This window comes from Arachis stenosperma, chromosome 9, assembly GCF_014773155.1.
Source record: "Arachis stenosperma cultivar V10309 chromosome 9, arast.V10309.gnm1.PFL2, whole genome shotgun sequence".
Taxonomy (NCBI): domain Eukaryota; kingdom Viridiplantae; phylum Streptophyta; class Magnoliopsida; order Fabales; family Fabaceae; genus Arachis; species Arachis stenosperma.
This window is the reverse complement of record NC_080385.1, coordinates 102,861,138-102,882,686: the sequence shown is the minus strand read 5'-3', so window position 1 is coordinate 102,882,686 and position 21,549 is coordinate 102,861,138. Positions and strand designations below refer to the sequence as shown.

The window sequence follows — 21,549 nt, the reverse complement described above, 5'->3', positions numbered from 1 at the left end:
TTTTATTATTTTTCTATCACCGAAACTTTAATTTCAATTTACAAAATATCTAATTATAATAAAATTACTTAAACTTTAAGTATTTATAAAAATCCATTTAATCATTCCTAATAAATAAATCTCCTAGAGCTCAAAGTAATAAAATAAACCATAATTTATTCATAATAAAAATTACTTAAATTAAATTATATAATACTTCCATTACTAAATTTTATTTCCAAAGCATATGAAATAACCAATTATAAAAATTACATAAGAATATTAATTAACTTAAATTCCAAATATCAATAAAACTAATTTAATTACTCTTAATTGATTAATTTATAAAATAAGATATCAAATTAATAAAATAAATAGTAACCTTTTCAGAATAAAAGTTACTTGAATTAAATTATACAATCCTTTCTAATTTTTCAATTACTAAAATTATACAAAATATTCCATTATAGAAAATTACTTAAGAATCTTATTTGATTTAAAACGAAATTATCTCCGAATCTATTTAATTATTTCTAATAAAATAATTTCTAAAATTATAAAGTTTAAACTCAATAAGGTAAAATCACAATTTATTTATATTTAGATTTTTCAAAAATGCGGGATGTTACATTCTATCCAACTTACAAAAATTTTCGCCCTCGAAAATTGATATAAAATGAAGAAAAAAATTTATATTCACATCCCCTTTTGAATATTTTAAAGGCTCCAAGAAAATCATATCACATAAACATAGAAGAAAATATACTACATAATGCTAGAGTTGATAAAATAACTTAAACATAAGAAAATTTTTTAAAATCCAAAATCAAATAGGCACATATTCGTTCACAGCTTTTAACAAAGCATGATCACTTCTTCTCGTCGCCTCAAAACTCCATAACTCCTTATAACTTCATAGACTAACCAGATTCACTTTCCGTATGCACAAATCGCGACCTTAAGAACTAGCGCATATAAGGAATACGAAATATGAAAAGAGAAAGACAAACGGCACGAAAGTTTTATGCGAGAATTTGGAAGAATACTCAAGTGCACAGTTGGACAAAGATGGTATTTCGCAAGGATTTGAAGGAATACGTGAGATTACCAAACAACAAGAATATATATATAAGCAACAAAATGTAGCATAAAGGGAGTTAATTCGAAGCTTAGGAAGAAATTTTAAATCAAACAATTTCAATATGAACATCATTAGGGAAAATAGTACAACAATTTTGAACAACTTCATTTTGAAATAGAGGGAATTAGTTTGTCTTTTTCCAAAAGAATATATATAAATCTAACATTTTTTTTTCAAAGTACTAAACTAAGTATAAACAATATGTTATACTGATTTAATTTCAAATCAAAACAAATCATGCATGGTTTGTAAACTAAAGCTTGTTTGATGTTAAGGGCAAAAATGTTTTCTTTAAAAATCTTGGAGGATACTTAAGTACGTAATTAGGTAAGAATAGCTATAAGAATAATAAAGTTGGAAGAAAATCAGCTTCTATTTAAGGAATATATTCTGAAATAAATTTTTCTATAAATCAATAAAAGATAAGTGGTATATCACAATTAAACAAAATTAAACTACATAAAGAAGCTTCAGAGTTTATGTAAGAAAGTCTAGGCTGAATTAAAACAATCCCATCAAAATTTAAGTAAGGGTTGTGGATACAGTCAAATAAGAAAGATTTGAATTGAAATTTTTCTCGAAGAGAATCTGAAATAAATGCTCAAGAAGAAAATTACAAGAAATAGTATGTTGCACCGAAATAAATCCGAGTTCAGAACTAGAAGCTTAGAGTTTGTAAGGTAAGGATAAATGTTTCAAAAGATTCAAACAACAACCAGATACAGAGTCAAGCAAGGACATGCACAAATGATAATACAAGATTAGCGAGAAAGAGATCAGAAACTAGAAATTCCAATACAAATAGTAGAGAAGAGATAACACTAAGCACGAATAGAGAGCATACGTCGAAACGGAACTAATTTCTAGAATTTAGTTTCTAACGTCCCCAAAACCTCGTAATTCGTGTTAACCTATCACTTCTATTTCGTCTATGATAACCCATTAGTATTTCCATATACATAAATCATTAGTATTAAGTTGGCCAAACTTGATACCATGAGGTATGCAATGGTAAACTAATAGCGTTAATCACTAGACAGTCATGCATATAAAACATAAAATCTTGTCATCAGAACAAGTTAGAAAGCATGACAGACACTCAGAGTATGCAATGAAGCATAGTCAGTCCACTCCCAAGGCTCTACAGGAAGGACTGCTCTGATACCATATTGTAACATCCCTTCCAGCAAAATACCTTGCTTAAGTCAGGGTATTTCTACTAGAAAGAACGTTACGTGACCTTTTCTAATATTAACTACTTAATTACTGAGCCTTTATATCGAGTTCGCAGTTTAGTTTTAAGAAAATTCCGGAAAATTTTGTTTTTATTCATTAAAGACATGTATCAAGGATAACCATTGCAAATAATAATAACAATCATATAAGTATTATTAATAGTAACTCTTATACATAAGAAGTCATACAAACCCAACTACAACACCTACCCCTCTGTTAAAATAAAACCTCAAAGGACAAGAGCGAGGGGATTCTATGAAAGCAATTAAAATCATAAAGAAAACCTACTAATCGCTCGCAGCTTCAAATTGCGTCTTCAAACCTGTGTCACTGAAAGGGTGGAAAATTTGGGGTGAGAACCAAACCACATGTTCTCAGTAGAGGTCGAGAATGCCGTGAAAGTAAAGAATAAAGCGCAAATAGTTAATTTCATTCAGATACATCTAAAAGAAAATTAACCTTCTTTAAAAGCATTAGTTAATTATTTAAAATCCTAGACCCACATTTTCTTTATAAAACTCGTGAAAGTTTCCTAGACTGTATGAATGACCAACCTGTTCCAAGCATAGGTTCATTAAGTCTATGCTGAACCAGTTTGATTTTTCATACTTTACTAGACCTTAACATAAAGAAGTTACCTACGCGGTATAAATGATCATCCTGCTCCGAGCATAGGTTCATTAAGTCTATGCTGAACCAGTCAGATACTTTATACAAAACTAGACCTCAAACATACCAGTCACGGCCTCAGGCCCAAACAGCTCAATCAACATCCAATCACTACATTCCAAGCAATCAGTTACAAACACAGGTAATGGGGTTCAAACACAATCAAGAGCATTTATATCAAGTATAGCAATTAGCAGTTACATAGGATTATTCATTTAGGCAAGCCAATTACAATATCCACACCCAAACAATGTCACATAGATGCATATGATGAATGTCTAGTCCTAGTGCAGGCCATGAGCTCATGTGTCGGTTAGCACCTGCATTCCCGACATTTATCCGGTCACGAGTTCACGATTTCCCGGATACGATTTTCCGTTCAAATAAATGCGCATATAATTATTAGCAGCTCTATTGAGACAGCCTCTGCTTTCTACTCGCAGGAAATATACTCTTGGGAACGGAAAATTACTCTTGGGTTGCCTCAGGGCAACAATATCTCTTGGGTTGCATTGAGCAACAAATATATATATATAATATCTCTTGGGTTGCATTAAGCAACAAATATATAAATAATATCTCTTGGGTTGCATTAAGCAACAAATAAGCAAACAATATCTCTTGGGTTGCCTCAAGCAACAAACAGACATCTCTTGGGTTGCTTCAAGCAACAGATAATCATACAATAAGTACTTTACTCTTTCCTTTTTCTTTCATAATTGCAAATACGCAAGCGGGACAAGACCCACGCCCTTGCCAACAATCTCATATGCCAAATAATCTTTTCTTAAAAGAATCATTGAAGTTATTATCATTACATAAACCTTAAATATTGATTTTGATTAAGTCCTTATACTTTTATAAAAATTCGGACATAATCTCCTTTGAAAATAGGACTTAGCCACCCTTACGGGTCCCAACCAAATAATTTACCAAACTCTTTTCAACCTTTCCAATATCAACTCAATTCAGAAACAAGCGAATTCCAATATTGAATCAGCCATATAACGCTAAGGTTCATCTTTAATTTTATTAACTCATAACTCTCACTCAAGCATTTTCAACACCCTATCTTCTTTTCTGTTTTTAATATATCAAATGAACTCGGAATTGCGCAAACTTGGTGTCCAGGCGTTCGTCTTGAAATAAGCTTTCTAACAAACTAAAGATCATAATTTTCTGGTTTCTCTAGCCTTAGGAATAAAGGAAAAACCGAGACTGCTCTGCAGTGCGTAAAAACAGAAAAACAGCAGCAGCATGTAACATTCAAAATTCAATATAAAATCCCAGTTAAATCCAATGACTTTGAAAATTAACACCGTTCAACTACACTCATCCAAGTTTCTTTTCCAATTGGTTTCAGGTCAATATCATTTTTAATGAAGAAGTTATATAACCTAGAAGTTGACTAATTTTCTGCAGAATTCTGTTTTAAAACTTAATGAACTTATCTTCTTCCAAGTCCCATAACTTACTCATTAAAACATGGATAGCCCTGAAATTTAAGTCATATATGCTAAACATACTTAATTTTCACTTCCCATTTGGTTGCATCTCAATATCATTCCAGATTTAAAAATTATAAAACCTCAAAGTTACTGACTTAGAAAAACAAAGCTTGACTTTTACTGCATAATACATCTTTCTTTGAAAATCCAAATCTTTAAAACCACAACTCTAACAATTCTAAATTTTTATGAAATCAAAGTATTAAGACCAAAGTTTCATTTAAAATTGGTTCCATTTCAAAATTCAAAGTGCAGAATTTCTATTAAAGGAATCAAGTTGCTGCTGTGTTAAATGTTCTGCAGTAAAAACCAGATTTGACATCCCCAATTCAAAAATTCATCATAAATCATAAACTTAGTGAAAAAGCCTCAAATTCAGCAGTCCAATTCCCTATATTCCCAAGCTCAATCCGGACTTGGTCCCACGCAATTCCGATAATCACAGAAATAGTTTTAGTTTTTCAAAGTTTCCGGCTTCTTTTAAACATAATGCAGAAAATCAAGTTTTACACTTTAACTTTGAAAAATCATAACTAGTTCTATAATTAATTCAAACTTCTCAAAATTGGATCCTAACAACAACTTTTATTATAGTTTACTCAGCCTTTACTCTTATACCATTTCGATTATCGTTGAATAATTAATTCACTTCCAAAGTCACTTTTTAATTTCCAAAATCAGATTTTCAGCAAACTATTTAGTATTCAAAATCCAACCCTTCAATACCCCTCAAAACCAATTCCAAATCAACCACCTACCAAGCTCATTAGCATTACAATATACCAAATAATAGCTCAACAGCAACAAATCCAACATAACCCATTAAAATTCAGTAATTCCCAACAATACGTCATCAAACTATTCCCAATCTACATAATCAATCGATATCACCAATCAACAATTCCAAATCACAATCTCAACCGTTTCAATCACAATTTCAGCCACAATTCAATATTCACACAACCCATCAATGTCACTATCAATAATTCCGATTTACACTTCACAAGCACAACTTAGCATTCATATCATCAATTAATCACTCAGCAACAATTAAGACTATTAGCAATTTACTCAATAAACCTTGCGGGCATTCTTAAATTGAAATCATTTTAAACCCCCTACCTCGATTTATCGAAATCCACAGAATTTTGGGATGCAGCAACCATCAATTTCTAACCCGCAGCAGTAAAACTCTTGCAGCTAGCTACAGCATAACAGCAGCAGCATCAACGACCTCAACACCAATTGTGATTTCTCAGGAGATAAATTGACAACTAGAACAAAGCCATATGCTACTATAATTAGGACAGAGTATAACGGATGAACAAAATGATAGAAGAGTAAGGAAGAAAAGGTTACAGGTTTAAGAAACAGAAAATTGGCATTGGGACTGGAACAAAGAGGATGATGCTGGCCAGATTGAAAGATGGTGGCAGCAAATTGTTTTCTCTGATAGCCAGCTCCAACCACGGCAGCTCCAACGGATATGGCACGACAAGGTACATCAAAGGCAGAGACATGGTTGACCCAAAGTAACAAAGCCACGGTGATGGCGGCTCCGGCAGCTAGGACGCGACCTAGTCCGTCACCAACAGCAGTAGCGACCACGAACCCCAGTCACGGCGACGACACCAGCGGCGATCCCCACCAACATCGCCTCTTCTTTTCCTGGCAACGAGCCCATAACAGAGCTCCCTTTTCGCTTTCAAATTCGCGCTCCTCTCCCCTGTTCTGTTCAACGTCAGTGACAACCTACCAGAGACAATAGCGATCCTCCTTCCTCTCTTCTTACTCTGTTCCATCACACTCTCTCCCTGTTCTCCGTTTCCCCCCTCGAGCTCCCCCTGTTCCCTTTCTTTCCTTTCTGTGTTTGTGTTTATTTGTGAAATTAGGGTATCAATTAGGAATTTAGTAAAATTAGGATTTTATAAAGAAATAAGGATAGATATGAATAGATATTTTGATAAAATTGAAGAATAGAGTAATTTTAAAATCAAATATACTCTCTTAAAAATATAAGAACATTATTTATCAACATATTGCTAAGTTCAATTAATTATTTATAGTGTAAATTATAAAATAAGCATATTAATCACATTTTTATAAAATATAGTTTAAACTCAATACCAATTATTCAAATTAAATGATATAACTTTTTATTATTTTTCTATCACCGAAACTTTAATTTCAATTTACAAAATATCTAATTATAATAAAATTACTTAAACTTTAAGTATTTATAAAAATCCATTTAATCATTCCTAATAAATAAATCTCCTAGAGCTCAAAGTAATAAAATAAACCATAATTTATTCATAATAAAAATTACTTAAATTAAATTATATAATACTTCCATTACTAAATTTTATTTCCAAAGCATATGAAATAACCAATTATAAAAATTACATAAGAATATTAATTAACTTAAATTCCAAATATCAATAAAACTAATTTAATTACTCTTAATTGATTAATTTATAAAATAAGATATCAAATTAATAAAATAAATAGTAACCTTTTCAGAATAAAAGTTACTTGAATTAAATTATACAATCCTTTCTAATTTTTCAATTACTAAAATTATACAAAATATTCCATTATAGAAAATTACTTAAGAATCTTATTTGATTTAAAACGAAATTATCTCCGAATCTATTTAATTATTTCTAATAAAATAATTTCTAAAATTATAAAGTTTAAACTCAATAAGGTAAAATCACAATTTATTTATATTTAGATTTTTCAAAAATGCGGGATGTTACATTCTATCCAACTTACAAAAATTTTCGCCCTCGAAAATTGATATAAAATGAAGAAAAAAATTTATATTCACATCCCCTTTTGAATATTTTAAAGGCTCCAAGAAAATCATATCACATAAACATAGAAGAAAATATACTACATAATGCTAGAGTTGATAAAATAACTTAAACATAAGAAAATTTTTTAAAATCCAAAATCAAATAGGCACATATTCGTTCACAGCTTTTAACAAAGCATGATCACTTCTTCTCGTCGCCTCAAAACTCCATAACTCCTTATAACTTCATAGACTAACCAGATTCACTTTCCGTATGCACAAATCGCGACCTTAAGAACTAGCGCATATAAGGAATACGAAATATGAAAAGAGAAAGACAAACGGCACGAAAGTTTTATGCGAGAATTTGGAAGAATACTCAAGTGCACAGTTGGACAAAGATGGTATTTCGCAAGGATTTGAAGGAATACGTGAGATTACCAAACAACAAGAATATATATATAAGCAACAAAATGTAGCATAAAGGGAGTTAATTCGAAGCTTAGGAAGAAATTTTAAATCAAACAATTTCAATATGAACATCATTAGGGAAAATAGTACAACAATTTTGAACAACTTCATTTTGAAATAGAGGGAATTAGTTTGTCTTTTTCCAAAAGAATATATATAAATCTAACATTTTTTTTTCAAAGTACTAAACTAAGTATAAACAATATGTTATACTGATTTAATTTCAAATCAAAACAAATCATGCATGGTTTGTAAACTAAAGCTTGTTTGATGTTAAGGGCAAAAATGTTTTCTTTAAAAATCTTGGAGGATACTTAAGTACGTAATTAGGTAAGAATAGCTATAAGAATAATAAAGTTGGAAGAAAATCAGCTTCTATTTAAGGAATATATTCTGAAATAAATTTTTCTATAAATCAATAAAAGATAAGTGGTATATCACAATTAAACAAAATTAAACTACATAAAGAAGCTTCAGAGTTTATGTAAGAAAGTCTAGGCTGAATTAAAACAATCCCATCAAAATTTAAGTAAGGGTTGTGGATACAGTCAAATAAGAAAGATTTGAATTGAAATTTTTCTCGAAGAGAATCTGAAATAAATGCTCAAGAAGAAAATTACAAGAAATAGTATGTTGCACCGAAATAAATCCGAGTTCAGAACTAGAAGCTTAGAGTTTGTAAGGTAAGGATAAATGTTTCAAAAGATTCAAACAACAACCAGATACAGAGTCAAGCAAGGACATGCACAAATGATAATACAAGATTAGCGAGAAAGAGATCAGAAACTAGAAATTCCAATACAAATAGTAGAGAAGAGATAACACTAAGCACGAATAGAGAGCATACGTCGAAACGGAACTAATTTCTAGAATTTAGTTTCTAACGTCCCCAAAACCTCGTAATTCGTGTTAACCTATCACTTCTATTTCGTCTATGATAACCCATTAGTATTTCCATATACATAAATCATTAGTATTAAGTTGGCCAAACTTGATACCATGAGGTATGCAATGGTAAACTAATAGCGTTAATCACTAGACAGTCATGCATATAAAACATAAAATCTTGTCATCAGAACAAGTTAGAAAGCATGACAGACACTCAGAGTATGCAATGAAGCATAGTCAGTCCACTCCCAAGGCTCTACAGGAAGGACTGCTCTGATACCATATTGTAACATCCCTTCCAGCAAAATACCTTGCTTAAGTCAGGGTATTTCTACTAGAAAGAACGTTACGTGACCTTTTCTAATATTAACTACTTAATTACTGAGCCTTTATATCGAGTTCGCAGTTTAGTTTTAAGAAAATTCCGGAAAATTTTGTTTTTATTCATTAAAGACATGTATCAAGGATAACCATTGCAAATAATAATAACAATCATATAAGTATTATTAATAGTAACTCTTATACATAAGAAGTCATACAAACCCAACTACAACACCTACCCCTCTGTTAAAATAAAACCTCAAAGGACAAGAGCGAGGGGATTCTATGAAAGCAATTAAAATCATAAAGAAAACCTACTAATCGCTCGCAGCTTCAAATTGCGTCTTCAAACCTGTGTCACTGAAAGGGTGGAAAATTTGGGGTGAGAACCAAACCACATGTTCTCAGTAGAGGTCGAGAATGCCGTGAAAGTAAAGAATAAAGCGCAAATAGTTAATTTCATTCAGATACATCTAAAAGAAAATTAACCTTCTTTAAAAGCATTAGTTAATTATTTAAAATCCTAGACCCACATTTTCTTTATAAAACTCGTGAAAGTTTCCTAGACTGTATGAATGACCAACCTGTTCCAAGCATAGGTTCATTAAGTCTATGCTGAACCAGTTTGATTTTTCATACTTTACTAGACCTTAACATAAAAGAAGTTACCTACGCGGTATAAATGATCATCCTGCTCCGAGCATAGGTTCATTAAGTCTATGCTGAACCAGTCAGATACTTTATACAAAACTAGACCTCAAACATACCAGTCACGGCCTCAGGCCCAAACAGCTCAATCAACATCCAATCACTACATTCCAAGCAATCAGTTACAAACACAGGTAATGGGGTTCAAACACAATCAAGAGCATTTATATCAAGTATAGCAATTAGCAGTTACATAGGATTATTCATTTAGGCAAGCCAATTACAATATCCACACCCAAACAATGTCACATAGATGCATATGATGAATGTCTAGTCCTAGTGCAGGCCATGAGCTCATGTGTCGGTTAGCACCTGCATTCCCGACATTTATCCGGTCACGAGTTCACGATTTCCCGGATACGATTTTCCGTTCAAATAAATGCGCATATAATTATTAGCAGCTCTATTGAGACAGCCTCTGCTTTCTACTCGCAGGAAATATACTCTTGGGAACGGAAAATTACTCTTGGGTTGCCTCAGGGCAACAATATCTCTTGGGTTGCATTGAGCAACAAATATATATATATAATATCTCTTGGGTTGCATTAAGCAACAAATATATAAATAATATCTCTTGGGTTGCATTAAGCAACAAATAAGCAAACAATATCTCTTGGGTTGCCTCAAGCAACAAACAGACATCTCTTGGGTTGCTTCAAGCAACAGATAATCATACAATAAGTACTTTACTCTTTCCTTTTTCTTTCATAATTGCAAATACGCAAGCGGGACAAGACCCACGCCCTTGCCAACAATCTCATATGCCAAATAATCTTTTCTTAAAAGAATCATTGAAGTTATTATCATTACATAAACCTTAAATATTGATTTTGATTAAGTCCTTATACTTTTATAAAAATTCGGACATAATCTCCTTTGAAAATAGGACTTAGCCACCCTTACGGGTCCCAACCAAATAATTTACCAAACTCTTTTCAACCTTTCCAATATCAACTCAATTCAGAAACAAGCGAATTCCAATATTGAATCAGCCATATAACGCTAAGGTTCATCTTTAATTTTATTAACTCATAACTCTCACTCAAGCATTTTCAACACCCTATCTTCTTTTCTGTTTTTAATATATCAAATGAACTCGGAATTGCGCAAACTTGGTGTCCAGGCGTTCGTCTTGAAATAAGCTTTCTAACAAACTAAAGATCATAATTTTCTGGTTTCTCTAGCCTTAGGAATAAAGGAAAAACCGAGACTGCTCTGCAGTGCGTAAAAACAGAAAAACAGCAGCAGCATGTAACATTCAAAATTCAATATAAAATCCCAGTTAAATCCAATGACTTTGAAAATTAACACCGTTCAACTACACTCATCCAAGTTTCTTTTCCAATTGGTTTCAGGTCAATATCATTTTTAATGAAGAAGTTATATAACCTAGAAGTTGACTAATTTTCTGCAGAATTCTGTTTTAAAACTTAATGAACTTATCTTCTTCCAAGTCCCATAACTTACTCATTAAAACATGGATAGCCCTGAAATTTAAGTCATATATGCTAAACATACTTAATTTTCACTTCCCATTTGGTTGCATCTCAATATCATTCCAGATTTAAAAATTATAAAACCTCAAAGTTACTGACTTAGAAAAACAAAGCTTGACTTTTACTGCATAATACATCTTTCTTTGAAAATCCAAATCTTTAAAACCACAACTCTAACAATTCTAAATTTTTATGAAATCAAAGTATTAAGACCAAAGTTTCATTTAAAATTGGTTCCATTTCAAAATTCAAAGTGCAGAATTTCTATTAAAGGAATCAAGTTGCTGCTGTGTTAAATGTTCTGCAGTAAAAACCAGATTTGACATCCCCAATTCAAAAATTCATCATAAATCATAAACTTAGTGAAAAAGCCTCAAATTCAGCAGTCCAATTCCCTATATTCCCAAGCTCAATCCGGACTTGGTCCCACGCAATTCCGATAATCACAGAAATAGTTTTAGTTTTTCAAAGTTTCCGGCTTCTTTTAAACATAATGCAGAAAATCAAGTTTTACACTTTAACTTTGAAAAATCATAACTAGTTCTATAATTAATTCAAACTTCTCAAAATTGGATCCTAACAACAACTTTTATTATAGTTTACTCAGCCTTTACTCTTATACCATTTCGATTATCGTTGAATAATTAATTCACTTCCAAAGTCACTTTTTAATTTCCAAAAATCAGATTTTCAGCAAACTATTTAGTATTCAAAATCCAACCCTTCAATACCCCTCAAAACCAATTCCAAATCAACCACCTACCAAGCTCATTAGCATTACAATATACCAAATAATAGCTCAACAGCAACAAATCCAACATAACCCATTAAAATTCAGTAATTCCCAACAATACGTCATCAAACTATTCCCAATCTACATAATCAATCGATATCACCAATCAACAATTCCAAATCACAATCTCAACCGTTTCAATCACAATTTCAGCCACAATTCAATATTCACACAACCCATCAATGTCACTATCAATAATTCCGATTTACACTTCACAAGCACAACTTAGCATTCATATCATCAATTAATCACTCAGCAACAATTAAGACTATTAGCAATTTACTCAATAAACCTTGCGGGCATTCTTAAATTGAAATCATTTTAAACCCCCTACCTCGATTTATCGAAATCCACAGAATTTTGGGATGCAGCAACCATCAATTTCTAACCCGCAGCAGTAAAACTCTTGCAGCTAGCTACAGCATAACAGCAGCAGCATCAACGACCTCAACACCAATTGTGATTTCTCAGGAGATAAATTGACAACTAGAACAAAGCCATATGCTACTATAATTAGGACAGAGTATAACGGATGAACAAAATGATAGAAGAGTAAGGAAGAAAAGGTTACAGGTTTAAGAAACAGAAAATTGGCATTGGGACTGGAACAAAGAGGATGATGCTGGCCAGATTGAAAGATGGTGGCAGCAAATTGTTTTCTCTGATAGCCAGCTCCAACCACGGCAGCTCCAACGGATATGGCACGACAAGGTACATCAAAGGCAGAGACATGGTTGACCCAAAGTAACAAAGCCACGGTGATGGCGGCTCCGGCAGCTAGGACGCGACCTAGTCCGTCACCAACAGCAGTAGCGACCACGAACCCCAGTCACGGCGACGACACCAGCGGCGATCCCCACCAACATCGCCTCTTCTTTTCCTGGCAACGAGCCCATAACAGAGCTCCCTTTCCGCTTTCAAATTCGCGCTCCTCTCCCCTGTTCTGTTCAACGTCAGTGACAACCTACCAGAGACAATAGCGATCCTCCTTCCTCTCTTCTTACTCTGTTCCATCACACTCTCTCCCTGTTCTCCGTTTCCCCCCTCGAGCTCCCCCTGTTCCCTTTCTTTCCTTTCTGTGTTTGTGTTTATTTGTGAAATTAGGGTATCAATTAGGAATTTAGTGAAATTAGGATTTTATAAAGAAATAAGGATAGATATGAATAGATATTTTGATAAAATTGAAGAATAGAGTAATTTTAAAATCAAATATACTCTCTTAAAAATATATAAGAACATTATTTATCAACATATTGCTAAGTTCAATTAATTATTTATAGTGTAAATTATAAAATAAGCATATTAATCACATTTTTATAAAATATAGTTTAAACTCAATACCAATTATTCAAATTAAATGATATAACTTTTTATTATTTTTCTATCACCGAAACTTTAATTTCAATTTACAAAATATCTAATTATAATAAAATTACTTAAACTTTAAGTATTTATAAAAATCCATTTAATCATTCCTAATAAATAAATCTCCTAGAGCTCAAAGTAATAAAATAAACCATAATTTATTCATAATAAAAATTACTTAAATTAAATTATATAATACTTCCATTACTAAATTTTATTTCCAAAGCATATGAAATAACCAATTATAAAAATTACATAAGAATATTAATTAACTTAAATTCCAAATATCAATAAAACTAATTTAATTACTCTTAATTGATTAATTTATAAAATAAGATATCAAATTAATAAAATAAATAGTAACCTTTTCAGAATAAAAGTTACTTGAATTAAATTATACAATCCTTTCTAATTTTTCAATTACTAAAATTATACAAAATATTCCATTATAGAAAATTACTTAAGAATCTTATTTGATTTAAAACGAAATTATCTCCGAATCTATTTAATTATTTCTAATAAAATAATTTCTAAAATTATAAAGTTTAAACTCAATAAGGTAAAATCACAATTTATTTATATTTAGATTTTTCAAAAATGCGGGATGTTACACCTTCGGCCAGGTGATGCCTCCAGACGATTAGCCATGCGAGTGACAGCCGCAGAGGACCATTTTCCCGAGAGGATTGAAAGTAGCCATCGTCGAACGGTGAACCCCTATAAACAGCTTGCCATGGAAAGGATTAAGAAGGATTGAGTTGAAGCAGGAGAATAGCAGGCGTCCGTGAGCATACAGTATCTCCATTCGCTTGTCTGAAATTTCCACCAATAAATCTGCATAAGTATTCTATCCCTTTTATTATTTCTCTTTTTATTATTAATTTTCGAAACCATAAACAATTATTATCTGCCTAACTGAGATCTACAAGGTGACCATAGCTTGCTTCATACCAACAATCTCTGTGGGATCGACCCTTACTCACGTAAGGTTTATTACTTGGACGACCCAGTACACTTGCTGGTTAGTTGAACGGAGTTGTGAATTCAACCGGTGCCATAATAATAATTTCATACAAGTACAAAAGAACATGGATCACAATTTCGTCCACCAGTCACGAATCATCACATTCATCACATTAAAGTACAAGTGAATATCTTGGATGGAATTGGATGGAAAACAGTAGTAATTGCATTAATCCATTGAAACACTGCAGAGCTCCTCACCCCACCTATGGGGTTTAGAGACTCATGCCGTCAAAGATACAATATAAAATGTAAAAAATGTCATCCCCCCTCGAATGAATCTCTAAAAGTAGTTTTTATACTAAACTAGTTACCTAGTGATGACAAGTCATCATATACCTATTTTTCTATGCTTTTTCATACAAGAAATTGATGATTAGTGCTTAAATATTGCATTCTTTTGTACTTAATTGGAAGATTTCCTTGATCTTTTAATTTTATAAATCTTGTAGGAAATAAGAAGAAAAAGAAGCAAAGAAGCACAAAAAAAGGAAAAAAAAAGCTTTGGAGTACACTTTGAAGTTGGGGTACACTTTGGAGCCTTAGGCCACGCTTTTAAAAGCGTGGCCCATGACCAAATCAAGGAAGAAAACAACCAGCACACACACTGCCCTGCCCTTGCCAAGGGCAGGGCAGAATCGAGATGCAAAGTGAGGTTGGAAGCAAGAATTTCGCTAAGGTAAAATCTGGGCGCTCACAGCATGACCATGCCTACTTCAAAGGGCTATAACTTGAGCTACAGACGTCCGATTGATGTGCTTTCAGTTGCGTTGGAAAGCTGACATTCAGAGCTTTCCAACGATATATAGCAATCCATATTTGGCGTAAAAATGAGGCAGGAACGAAAGGCATCTTTAAGGGCCAAAAACAAGCGAAAATAAACCAAAATGCTTCCATCAAGGCTCGAAGAGGGAGACACAAGGAAACCAAGGAAGTCTGCCCTCAAGGAGAGCAGAATGCCCTCTTGGAGGGCAATGTCGTGCTCTTCTTGAAGAAAATCCAAGAAAAAATCAAACTCCAAGCGCCACCCATGGGTTTCGAACCAAGCACCTAAGGGGAGTGAGGAGCGCATCATGACACGGTCCAAGGAAGTGAGTGCGCAAGACACACATGCAAGGCAACATTGCCCTGCCCTCCACAAGGGCAGGGCAACATCTTCACACACCAAGCTCGCACGCACAAGCACCAGCATGCACACTTTCCTGCCCTGCCCTCCACAAGGGCAGGGCAGCCTCCTGGAAGCAAATAATCATGGGCCAAAAATTCAATTCCTCACCAAATTGAATCAAGGCCATCCAAGACCCATTCTCTCTCAAATCTAAAGCAAGCAAAAGCCCACTCAACATGACTCAAAGGCACACAGGGAAGCTAGATTAGGAATTTCATTTTTTTGTGAATTTGTTTTTAATTTCAATTTCATTTTTTATTTTGTAAAGCCTATATAAAGGCATCAATTAGAGCTCGGAGGGGGAGGCTAGCTCACTGGGGAGCTCCATTAGAAATCTCTCTTAGTTTTCATTTTCTGTTTTGAATCTTGGGTGGAGATTGGAAGAAATTCTGTTTTCATTCTCCATCTGCAACCTCTCTTGTTCTTCTTCTGCAAACTTTCAAGTGAATTGTGATTTGAATCAAAGTTTTCTTCATTGCTTTCATCTTTAATTTTCCTGCATCTTGTTTGCTGTTGGATCAAGGAAGGGATTGAGATCTAGACTTGTTTTCTAGTCTCTTTGATTCCCTGAGATCTTCATTTGTCTCTTTAAATTTCACAATTGAGCTTAATTACATTCTGTGTTGCTTCTTCAAGCAATTTTCCATTTCTGTTTAAATCTGCTGCACTTATTTCATCTTTTACTTCTCTGCTTGATTGCTCTTTACATTTTCTTGTTGAATTTTAAATTTTCTGCACCCAATCCCCTTTACATTTGATGCAATTTATATTTCTTGCAATTTAAATTTCAACTCTTTTACTTTCTTGTTCTTTAAGTTTCCTGCAATTTTATTTTCTGCATCTTTTAAATTCCTTGCAATTTACTTTCTGTTGATCAACTTCACACAATTCACTCAATGTTAGCTTGACTAAACTAATCACCCACTAAAATTGCTTGATCCATCAATCCCTGTGGGATCGACCTCACTCTAAGTGAGTTATCACTACTTGATGTACACTTGCCGGTTAGATTTGTGTGTTGGAAAATTCGTTTTCCATAAAAACACCATCACCTAGGTTTACAGAAAATGAGTTCCTAAGTGCAGATAGTGCAGAAATCCACTTCCGGGGTCAACTTGGTGAGTGTTTGGGCTCAGCTTTGAAGCTTTCACGTGCATAGGCCACTCTTGGAGTTAAATGCCAGCTTTGGTGTCAGTTTGGGCGTTTAACTCCAGTTTTGGTGCCAGTTTTGGCGTTTTACGCCAGAAAAGAGTTTCTGGCTGGCGTTTAATGCCAGTTTGGGCAATCAAATCTCAGGCAAAGTATGGACTATTATACATTGCTAGAAAGCCCAAGATGTCTACTTTCTAACGCTATTCATAGCGCGCTAATTAGACTTGTGTAGCTCCAGAAAATTCACTTCGCGTGAAGGAGGGTCAGAATCCAACAGCATCTGCAGTCCTTTCACAGCCTCTGAATAAGATTTTTGCTCAGGTCCCTCAATTTCAGCCAGAAAATACTTGAAATTATAGAAAAATACACAAACCCATAGTGAAGTCCAGAAATGTGATTTTTGAATAAAAATTAATAAAAATATAACAAAAAGTGAATAAAACATGCTAAAAACTATATGAAAACACTACTAAAAAGCGTATAAAATATCCGCTCATCACAACACCGAACTTAAACTGTTGCTTGTCCCCAAGCAACTAGACAAATAAAATAGGATGAAAAGAAGATCGTGGGGCAATAAAATCTCAGAGTCTTCAATGAAGCTCAAATTCAAATTAGATGAGCGGGACTTATAGCTGTTTGCTTCTGAATAGTTTTGGCATCTCATTTTATCCCCTGAAACTCAGAACGATTGGCTTCTTTCAGAACTCAGCATGCAGATAGTGTTATTGATTCTCCTAGTTTGGTATGTTGATTCTTGAACACAACTACTTTATGAGTATTGGCCGTGACCCTAAGCATCTTGTTTTCCAGTATTATCACCAGATAGATAAATGCCACAGATACATAACTGGGTGAACCTTTTCAGATTGTGACTCAGCTTTGCTAGAGTCCCCAGTTAGTGGTGCCCAGAGTTCTTAAGCACACTCTTTTTGCTTTGGATCACGACTTTAACCACTCAGTCTCAAGCTTCTCACTTGGACCTTCATGACACAAGCACATGGTTAGGGACAGCTTGATTCAACCGCTTAGGCCAGGATTTTATTCCTTTGGGCCCTCCTATCCATTAATACTCAAAGCCTTGGATCCTTTTTACCCTTGCCTTTTCGTTTAAAGGGTTATTGGCTTTTTCTGCTTGCTTCGTTTTTTTCGCAAGCTTTGTGTTTTTCACCGCTTTTTCTTGCTTCAAGAATCAATTTTATGATTTTTCAGATTATCAATAACATTTCTCTGTTTACCTCCTTCTTTCAAGAGCCAAACATTACTTAAATTTTAGTATAAAAAATTATACACTGTTTATGCATTCATTCAGAGAGCTAAAGTAATGCCAGCACATATAAATAATTTGAATTTTTCTTATTATATACTCGAGATATTTGCACCCTTGCTCTTCTAAAAAAAATCTACTATTTTATTCATGTTTGATGATAATAAGAAAATTAAATTATACCCAAATTGATAAAAAAAAATAATACTAATGCTCATGCAATTCTAATACTAATGATCATGCAATCCTAATACTAATGCTCATGCAATTCTTAATATAGGTCCCTGGTGCACGAAATTGTGATCATCAATGGCACCATCAACATGGTACGCTCAATTGCAATCTCAACTCTTTATCACAACTTCGCACAACTAACTAGCAAGTGCACTGGGTCGTCCAAGTAATAAACCTTACGCGAGTAAGGGTCGATCCCACGGAGATTGTTGGTATGAAGCAAGCTATGGTCATCTTGTAAATCTCAGTCAGGCGAATTCAAATGGTTATGGAGGATAAATGATTAAAAGATAAATAAAACATAAAATAAAGATAGAGATACTTATGTAATTCATTGGTGAGAATTTCAGATAAGCGTATGGAGATGCTTTGTCACTTCCGTCTCTCTGCTTTCTTACTGTCTTCATCCAATCCTTCTTACTCCTTTCCATGGCAAGCTGTATGTTGGGCATCACCGTTGTCAGTGGCTACAGTCCCGTCCTCTCAGTGAAAATGTTCAACGCGCTCTGTCACAGCACGGCTATTCATCTGTCAGTTCTCGATCATGTCGGAATAGAATCCAGTGATTCTTTTGCGTCTGTCACTAACGCCCCACAATCTTGAGTTTGAAGCTCGTCACAGTCATTCAATCCTTGAATCCTACTCGGAATACCACAGATAAGGTTTAGACTTTCCGGATTCTCAAGAACGCCGCCATCAATCTTAGCTTATACCACGAAGATTCTGATTAAGGAATCCAAGAGATAAACATTCAAGCCTTGTTTGCTTGTAGAACGGAAGTGGTTGTCAGGCACACGTTTATAAGTGAGAATGATGATGAGCATCACATAATCATCACATTCATCATGTTCTTGGGTATGAATGAATATCTTAGAACAAGAATAAGCTGAATTGAATAGAAGAACAATAGTAATTGCATTAATACTCGAGGTACAGCAGAGCTCCACACCTTAATCTATGGTATGTAGAAACTCCACCGTTGAAAATACATAAGAACAAGGTCTAGGCATGGCCGAATGGCCAGCCTCCCAAAGAGGGTTCAATCATAAAAACATGATCACAAGATTTTTAATACAATAGCAAAAGGTCCTATTTGTAGAGAACTAGTAGCTTAGGGTTTACAAAGATGAGTAAATGACATAAAAATCCACTTTCGGGCCCACTTGGTGTGTGCTTGGTCTGAGCATTGAAGCTTTCATGTGTAGAGACTTTTCTTGGAGTTAAACGCCAGCTTTTGTGCCAGTTTGGGCGTTTAACTCCCATTCTTGTGCCAGTTCCGGCGTTTAACGCCAGAATTCTTGAGCTGACTTGGAACGCCTATTTGGGCCATCAAATCTCGGGCAAAGTATGGACTATTAAACATTGCTGGAAAGCCCAGGATGTCTACTTTCCAACGCAATTAAAATCGCACCAATTGGGCTTCTGTAGCTCTAGAAAATCTACTTCGAGTGTAGAGAGGTCAGAATCCAATAGCATCTGTAGTCCTTTTCAGCCTCTGAATCAGATTTTTGCTCAGGTCCCTCAATTTCAGCCAGAAAATACCTGAAATCACAAAAAAACATACAAACTCATAGTAAAGTCCAGAAAAGTGAATTTTAACTAAAAAATAATAAAAATATAATAAAAACTAACTAAAACATACTAAAAACAAAGCCAAAAAGCATATAAATTATCCGCTCATCACAACACCAAACTTAAATTGTTGCTTGTCCCCAAGCAACTGAAAATCAAATAAGATAAAAAGAAGAGAATATGCAATGAATTCCAAAAACATCTATGAAGATCAATATTAATTAGATGTGCGGGGCTTTTAGCTTTTTGCCTCCGAACAGTTTTGGCATCTCGCTCTATCCTTTGAAATTCAGAATGATTGGCTTCTATAGGAACTCAGAATCTAGATAGTGTTATTGATTCTCCTAGTTAAGTATGATGATTCTTGAACACAGCTACTTTATGAGTCTTGGCTGTGGCCCAAAGAACTCTGTCTTCCAGTATTATCACCGGATACATACATGCCACAGACACATAACTGGGTGAACCTTTTCAGATTGTGACTCAACTTTGCTAGAGTCCCCAATTAGAGGTGTCCAGGGTTCTTAAGCACACTCTTTTTTTTTTGCCTTGGATCACGACTTTATTTTTACCCTTGCCTTTTGGTTTAAAGGGTTGTTGGCTTTTTCTGCTTGCTTTCTCTCTCTCTCTTTTTTTTTTGCACATAATCTCTCTTTTTTTTGTATTCACTGCTTTTTCTTTCTTCAAGAATCATTTTTATGATTTTTCAGATCCTCAGTAACATGTCTCCTTTTTTCATCATTCTTTCAAGAGCTAGCAATTTTAACATTCATGAACAAAAAATTCAAAAGACATATGCACTGTTCAAGCATACATTTAGAAAATAAAAAGTATTGTCACCACATCAAATAACTAAACCAGTTTCAAGGATGAATTCAAAATCATGTACTTCTTGTTCTTTTGTAATTAAAACATTTTTCATTTAAGAAAGGTGATGAATTCATAGGGCATTCATAACTTTAAGGCATAAACACTAAGACACTAATGATCATAAGACACAAACATAACTAAAACATACAGCATAATTTTCGAAAAACAGAAAAATAGAGATCAAGGAGATTAAAGAACGGGTCCACCTTAGTGATGGCGGCTTGTTCTTCCTCAATGTCTCTTCCTTGCCTTTGTTGCTCCTCTCTCATGATTCTTTGATCTTTTTTAATTTCATGGAGGAGGATGGAATGTTCTTGGTGCTCCACCCTTAGTTGTCCCAAGTTGGAACTCAATTCTCCTAGGGAGGTGTTGATTTGCTCCCAATAGTTTTGTGGAGGAAAGTGCATCCCTTGAGGCATCTCAAGGATTTCATGATGAGGAATTTTCTCATGTCCATGAGTGGGATCTCTTGTTTGCTCCATCCTCTTCTTAGTGGTATCCATGAGGACTTGGTCCAACCTTTGATTAAAGTTGACCTTTTTTGAGTTTAAAAAGGGACCTCGGGGATCACCTTCTTCTTGGCCTCAACTTCATAGAAGTGGTCTTGATGCACCCTTGAGATGAATCTCTCCATCTCCCATGACTCGGAAGTGGAAGCTTTTTCCTCTTTCTAGAGGTTTCTCCGGCCTTAGGTTCCATAAATGGTTATGGAAAAACAAAAAGCAACGCTTTTACCATACCATACTTAGAAGGTTTGCTCGTCCTCGAGCAAAAAAAGAAAGAAGAGAGTAGAAGAAGAAGAAATAGAGGAGATGGAAGGGGCTTTGAGTTTCGGCCAATATGGGTGGGTTTGGGAGGGAAGGTGGTTTGAATTTGGATGGTGAGGTA

The 21,549-nt window shown here is 34.1% G+C and overlaps 2 long non-coding RNA genes across 2 annotated transcripts; both read right to left on the bottom strand.

Moving 5' to 3' along the window:
- Window positions 1-640: 640 nt before the first annotated feature.
- LOC130951377 (uncharacterized) lies at window positions 641-6,429 on the bottom strand. The gene is made up of 3 exons (XR_009073951.1): window positions 5,893-6,429; window positions 5,656-5,807; window positions 641-2,686 (listed from the first exon to the last, which is right to left on the bottom strand). It is a non-coding gene; the product is annotated as an uncharacterized LOC130951377 (long non-coding RNA).
- An 898-nt stretch (window positions 6,430-7,327) lies between these two features.
- LOC130951048 (uncharacterized) lies at window positions 7,328-13,109 on the bottom strand. The gene is made up of 3 exons (XR_009073823.1): window positions 12,582-13,109; window positions 12,345-12,496; window positions 7,328-9,373 (listed from the first exon to the last, which is right to left on the bottom strand). It is a non-coding gene; the product is annotated as an uncharacterized LOC130951048 (long non-coding RNA).
- Window positions 13,110-21,549: the final 8,440 nt, after the last annotated feature.